Source organism: Rattus norvegicus, chromosome 6, assembly GCF_021556685.1.
Source record: "Rattus norvegicus strain SHRSP/BbbUtx chromosome 6, alternate assembly SHRSP_T2T, whole genome shotgun sequence".
Lineage (NCBI taxonomy): Eukaryota > Metazoa > Chordata > Mammalia > Rodentia > Muridae > Rattus > Rattus norvegicus.
The window spans coordinates 86,222,549-86,229,931 of record NC_141539.1 but is presented as its reverse complement, the minus strand read 5'-3'; positions in this window follow the sequence as shown (position 1 = coordinate 86,229,931).

The window sequence follows — 7,383 nt, the reverse complement described above, 5'->3', positions numbered from 1 at the left end:
AACCAAGGCATTTCCCATAATTTAATCTTCCACAGGTCAGTCTGTTTTGATGTATACAATTTAATCCAACAATGTATAGCTTCAGAAAATGAGTCTGAGACTACATAAGGAGAAAACACAGGAGGAACTTAGCAATTAGTATATCATAAAGGTACTCATTATTTACTAAAAAATAACAATTCTGAAGTGTTTAGAAAGTGCTTTGTTAATTTCCAATATTAATTTTCCATCAAAAATAGTTACTTACCCCGATTTTACTTATTTAATGCATTTCCCATGGAAAGTCTGTAAGTATACATATTCGTTGCCAAATGATTGTGAATATATGTACAGGATGTGTAGATCCTATTGTTGATTTGCTCAGTGGAGCTTATAAGAATGATAATAGTCTTAGAGAAATCTATATTATTTCTTTGTCCAAACTGGGAACAAGGGTTAAGGTATGGTGTAAATTTTCATATTTTACGTGAATTTATCTGGCTTCTTTGATTGGTTGCAGAATTGGATACTTCTTCTCTATTATATTTCCTTTTAACTTTCCTAATTGAGCTCTAAGGCTAACAAAGTCTGGGGAATCTGAAGTTGAATCTGAAGGAACTTTATGTGAAGAACGAGCTGCTATGGAATTAGTGAGATCGCGTTAAAGTTTGTTTTTGTAATAAATAAGCATCTATTGTGTTATGCATTGAAATTCTGGGATTCATTAGTTAAAGCGACTAGAAATTTTTCTAGTTTTTTTGAATAGCATATAATTAAATGCAGACTAGCCACTAGAATTTTCTATTGCTCTTCAATAGCATACAACTACTAATAATTGTTTGGTTTCCTTGTATTAAAAGTGTCATTTACAAATCTTTAGTGCAATATGGTATAATACATTTATGTAAAGAAATAAATTGGAAAAGTAATCTATGTAAATGTATACCAATCAACAATTTAGAGTAATTCACAAGTGTCTGAAATATGAAATAGACTTAACAAAAAGTGTAAATGTTAATAGAAATTTTAATATCTTCATTTTATAAGTGAGGGAAAATAAACACAGTGGGAAAAATTGCTTTCAATCACATACACTTCATCAATACATATCACCCCACACAGTTCTTATAATGTTGTATTTAAATGAGAGAGCTGGGAGAAATTCGGAATGACTTTAAATTCTGTCTTTGTTCCTTTTGCATTTCTGAACATACTGCACGAGTAAAGTGAAAATGAATTACTGTATATACTGGAAAATATAGTAAATGATACTCTGCATTGAAAAAACTATTATATAAATTAGAAATTCCTTAATCTGCTTTCTTAGAAAAAAAATCACTTTAAGGAATTAGCCATAAAACTTCTAGATTTTTTTTAGTTATTTAGTAGCAAAAGGAAAACTGAATTTCTTTAAAATTAGTAACCATGACTATGTTAGATAGCATGGTAAAAAGTAACAGGAATATTTTAAAAGTAGGCACTGTAGGAAATAACATTAGACTATGTGTAAAATTATTGATATGATATAAGAAGTAGAAAAATAGTAGTATAAGTGGTACTAATAAATTATCTCAACTGGAACCCAGTGGCATCATTTGATATATACATTCTTGATAATAACTTTCTTATAAAAGCTCCTAATGTGTCAATTTTATCCAGAAAATTAATCCTCAAAGCATTAAGTCTAATAATTTTATCTTAAAAGTCCAGAAGCTTGTTTGGGGTGTTTTATATTCTTGTCAATCATTTTATTGTTTGCTCAAATGTTCTAGGTTTGACAATTTAGTTAAATTTTTATATGATTGTTGGACACCAGAATAACCTTTACTGTCTCATTTAATCTTGGACATTTGTAGAATCTGTGCAAAGTCTCTCAAATGTCTTAACTTAAAAAACCAACTCTCGGAGGTATAATGGACAGTGCTATAATAACTTGGTGAGACCATATTTCCAGCAAATTAGTAAACCGGGCTCTGTGTTGGTTTAAATGTTTCAGCTAAAAAGAATTACTGCATGTAGTTAACCTTTGCAAATAGTTCATTCTGAATACATAAATTCTCAATAGATTTCTATAATGCATATGAACTACAATTAAGCAATTTAAACTCTATGTGTTTTTCTGCCTATATTTGTACTTCTATGTATGTATGTATGTATGTATGTATGTATGTATGTATGTATGTATCTATCTATCTATCTATCTATCTATCTATCATTTATCGACCTACCAAGGTATCTCTTTCTATCTAACTTTCTATCATCTATTGATTATATATTTATCTCTCTCAACTATATCATCTATTTAGCTGAAATCCATCATCTGTCATCTATCATTTTTCTGCCATCTATAATACATATATATATATAATGCTTTTCATGTAAATAAATGTAATATATTCAGGTGCCTATATAAAATTTTATTACATAAATGTATTTGAATATGTTTATTCTCTTAAGAGCCATGCTAATCCAAAAGGGTTAAAATTATATATAACTATATATTTATATAGACATATATGTGTATAAATATGTTCCTGTGCATATAATTTTTAAATAATTTTACACATATACCCACACACACACACACACACGCACACACACACACTCACACACACACACTCACACACATATGTTTAATTTTAAGGCTTGTGTATTAACAAAGGTCTTCAGAGAAATAAATGAAATAAAGTATATTTATATATACTCTTAAAGGCATATAAACATTAAATCTCCAATTGGTTCAAGTTGGTCTAGAGCAGCTTTTCTCAATCTGTGTGTTATGACAGTCAGAAGACACATATTTCTGGTGGTCTTAGAAATTGTGACAATCCTCTGTAGCAAAAATACCATTTTGAAGTGCCAACAAATGAAATTTTAGGACTGTGAGTTACCAAAATGTGAGGAACCATACTCAAATGCTACAGCATTAAGAAGATTGAGAATAACTGGTGTGTAGAGTATAAGACAATCACAAAAAAATCCTCTATTCGCTAATGGGTAGACAAAGAACTGACATTCAATGGCAATGTATTAAAGAATGACTGGAAAATCTGATAATGAGATGGTCTAAAACATGGGTAAGTCAGGGAAGATACAGCATCAACCAAAATGGCAATCTGAGGAATTAACTACAAATGACTCTCTCTCAGAACCAGAGAACTACATATATCTGTGACTCAGTAAAGCCTCAGGAGGACATGAGATCTAGTGAGAAAATTTCCAGTTAAGCAAGGAATCCCATATCAAGATCTACTTAGAACTGTACGTGCATACACATGGGCATTCGGGAACCTCTGAACTGATTGTAAGGTAAACACTATGAACATTATTGACAAGGGGTTTGGCTTATCTTAAAGATCCATGAAGATAGAAACAGCAAATGTGGTCGCTTACTAGCTTTGAAAATGAGGAAGGAGACAATGGAATGAGGATGACTGAAGAAAGGTAAGAATCCGGATCACATGCTGGCAAAAACTATGCATCAAAAAGGTTCTGTTTCATGACTATGAACAAATAAAGCACTGTGTAGGAAGATTTTGGTTTAGTGGGATAAAGTGCTTTATGTGCTTTGATAATGTCAGTAAGATCTATGTTACTTAGCCACATCATTTTTCGAATTCAAAGATATACATAGGTTATTGCAGTGTGTCATCTTACCAATGACAGGTTAAGACAGTTTTATCAATCTGCATTTCTCAGCTTGCAGTATATTAATGAAAGTTGTATTTTAATTTTCCTGTTAAGCTATATCTAGATGTGAGTGACATATTAAACTACACAATGTATATGTGTATTTAAGTATAGCTTTATTCAAAATGATATTTAATGAGATAATAGTTGTCTATGAAAAAAATAAGAGGCTAAACATACCAAAGTCGGGGCAGTCACCAAAACCCTTTAATGCAGTGATTAAACAAATCATTAATTCACAATGAAGTTCAGCATCATTGTTTTGCTAAAATTACATATTTGAATGCTACACACAGTAAAATATATAAAACAACATTTGTTGTGTGTTTGATCTGAGTCCCAAAAATTAAAGGGAATCTGCACATCAACATGTAAGACCCAAATACACAGAGGGTACTCTGTCCCCGTTTGGTTTTGACTGGGGAATAAAATTGCTGGAGGGCAATGGCTGAGCAGAAGGACAAAGTAAGGACTTTTAGGATTGTAAGGCAAGGAACCAAGGACAGAGTGCAGAGACAGATCCACCATAGAGGATAAGGAGAGGAGAGACACCACTCCTAAGAGGTGTAGGATAGAAAGCATCACTGCCATTTAGGTGCGGCGGATCATATCCAGAGACGGCCTCCAATTGGGTTTAGGGCAGCAAAGATGGAGTATAGATTTTAGTGAGTGATAACTCGGGATATAGGAGGGGAGTGGATTAGCCACGTGGAGGATTGGAAGGGGCCAGTCATTGAGCTGTTTAAGGGATATAAAATATAAAGGTTGTGCTTATGTGTCTTTCATTCTGGAACCCAGAACATTGGGGCAGGTAGGGAGAAGGTCGCATCTGTAAAGATCAATTGAATAATTTAATCAGGTACTGCTACACAGAGTAATATTTTGTCATAGGTCATCTACAACCAACACTTATAGAAAAAGCAATTTGAAATATGACAAGTTTTGTTAGGATTTTTTGCTGTTCCGTTTGTTTTTTCATTTTTATACAAAATACAGCCAAGGTCCAAACTCTTCGTGACCTTTCTGTGTCTTGCCCTTAAGGACAGGGTTATGAGTGTTGACCTCAACGACCAACTTGTAATATTGTTAATCTCAGTAGAAATATTCATAAATCTCTAATCATATGGCAGATATAGTGTTCAGCTTTAACTATGAAATATCCACCTATGCCAATTCAGACTAACAATATTATTTTTTGCAATTTTTTTAGTAATATTAGAAATAAAAATCAAGTGCCCATAGGTGTGTGGGTTCATTTCTGGGTCTCCAATTCTATTCCATTGGTCTATCTGCCTGTCTCTGTACCAATACCATGCAGTTTTTATCACTATTGCTCTGTAATACTGCTTGAGTTCAGGGATAGTGATTCCCCCTGAAGTCCTTTTATTGTTGAGGATAGCTTTAGCTATCCTGGGTTTTTTGTTATTCCAGATGAATTTGCAAATTGTTCTGTCTAACTCTTTGAAGAATTGGATTGGTATTTTGATGGGGATTGCATTGAATCTGTAGATCGCTTTTGGTAAAATGGCCATTTTTACTATATTAATCCTGCCAATCAATGAGCATGGGAGATCTTTCCATCTTCTGAGGTCTTCTTCAATTTCTTTCTTCAGTGTCTTGAAGTTCTTATTGTACAGATATTTTACTTGCTTGGTTAAAGTCACACCGAGGTACTTATATATTATTTGGGTCTATTATGAAAGGTGTCGTTTCCCTAATTTCTTTCTCGGCTTGTTTCTCTTTTGTGTAGAGGAAAGCTACTGATTTATTTGAGTTAATTTTATACCCAGCCACTTTGCTGAAGTTGTTTATCAGCTTTAGTAGTTCTCTGGTGGAACTTTTGGGATCACTTAAATAAACTATCATATCATCTGCAAATAGTGATATTTTGACCATCCAATGGAAAAAAGATAGCATTTTCAGCAAATGGTGCTGGTTCAACTGGAGGTCAACATGTAGAAAAATGCAGATCGATCCATGCTTATCCCCCTGTACAAAGCTTAAGTCCAAGTGGATCAAGGACCTCCACATCAAACCAGACACACTTAAACTAATAGAAGAAAAACTAGGGAAGCATCTGGAACACATGGGCACTGGAAAAAATTTCCTGAACAAAACACCAATGGCTTATGCTCTAAGATCAAGAATCGACAAATGGGATCTCATAAAATTGCAAAGCTTCTGTAAGGCAAAGGACACTGTGGTTAGGACAAAACGGCAACCAACAGATTTGGAAAAGATCTTTACCAATCCTACAACAGATAGAGGCCTTATATCCAAAATATACAAAGAACTCAAGAAGTTAGACCGCAGGGAGACAAATAACCCTATTAAACAATGGGGTTCATAGCTAAACAAAGAATTCACAGCTGAGGAATGCCGAATGGCTGAGAAACACCTAAAGAAATGTTCAACATCTTTAGTCATAAGGGAAATGCAAATCAAAACAACCCTGAGATTTCACCTCACACCAGTGAGAATGGCTAAGATCAAAAACTCAGGTGACAGCAGATGCTGGCGAGGATGCGGAGAAATAGGAACACTCCTCCATTTTTGGTGGGATTGCAGACTGGTACAACCATTCTGGAAATCAGTCTGGAGATTCCTCAGAAAATTGGACATTGAACTGCCTGAGGATCCAGCTATACCTCTCTTGGGCATATACCCAAAAGATGCCCCAACATATAAAAAAGACACGTCCTCCACTATGTTCATCGCAGCCTTATTTATAATAGCCAGAAGCTGGAAAGAACCCAGATGCCCTTCAACAGAGGAATGGATACAGAAAATGTGGTACATCTACACAACGGAATATTACTCAGCTATCAAAAACAATGACTTTATGAAATTCGTAGGCAAATGGTTGGAACTGGAAAATATCATCCTGAGTGAGCTAACCCAATCACAGAAAGACATACATGGTATGCATTCATTGATAAGTGACTATTAGCCCAAATGCTTGAATTACCCTAGATGCCTAGGACAAATGAAACTCAAGACGGATGATCAAAATGTGAATGCTTCACTCCTTCTTTAAAAGGGGAACAAGAATACCCTTGGCAGGGAAGAGAGAGGCAAAGATTAAAACAGAGACTGAAGGAACACCCATTCAGAGCCTGCCCCACATGTGACCCATACATATACAGCCACCCAATTAGACAAGATGGATGATGCAAAGAAGTGCAGACTGACAGGAGCCGGATGTAGATCGCTCCTGAGAGACACAGCCAGAATACAGCAAATACAGAGGCGTATGCCAGCAGCAAACCATTGAACTGAGAATAGGACCCCCATTGAAGGAATCAGAGAAAGAACTGGAAGAGGTTGAAGGGGCTCGAGACCCCATATGTACAACAATGCAAAGCAACCAGAGCTTCCAGGGACTAAGCCACTACCTAAAGACTATACATGGACTGACCCTGTACTCTGACCTCATAGGTAGTATTGAATATCTTAGTAAGAGCACCAGTGGAAGGGGAAGCCCTGGGTCCTGCTAAGACTGAACCCCCAGTGAACTAGACTGTTGGGGGGAGGACGGCAATGGGGGGAGGGTTGGGAGGGGAACACCCATAAGGAAGGGGAAGGGGGAGGGGGATGTTTGCCCAGAAACCGGGAAAGGGAATAACACTGGAAATGTATATAAGACATACTCAAGCTAATAAAAAAAAATTAAAAAAAGAAATAAAACATAAACCGTTGTGGTCACAATATTTT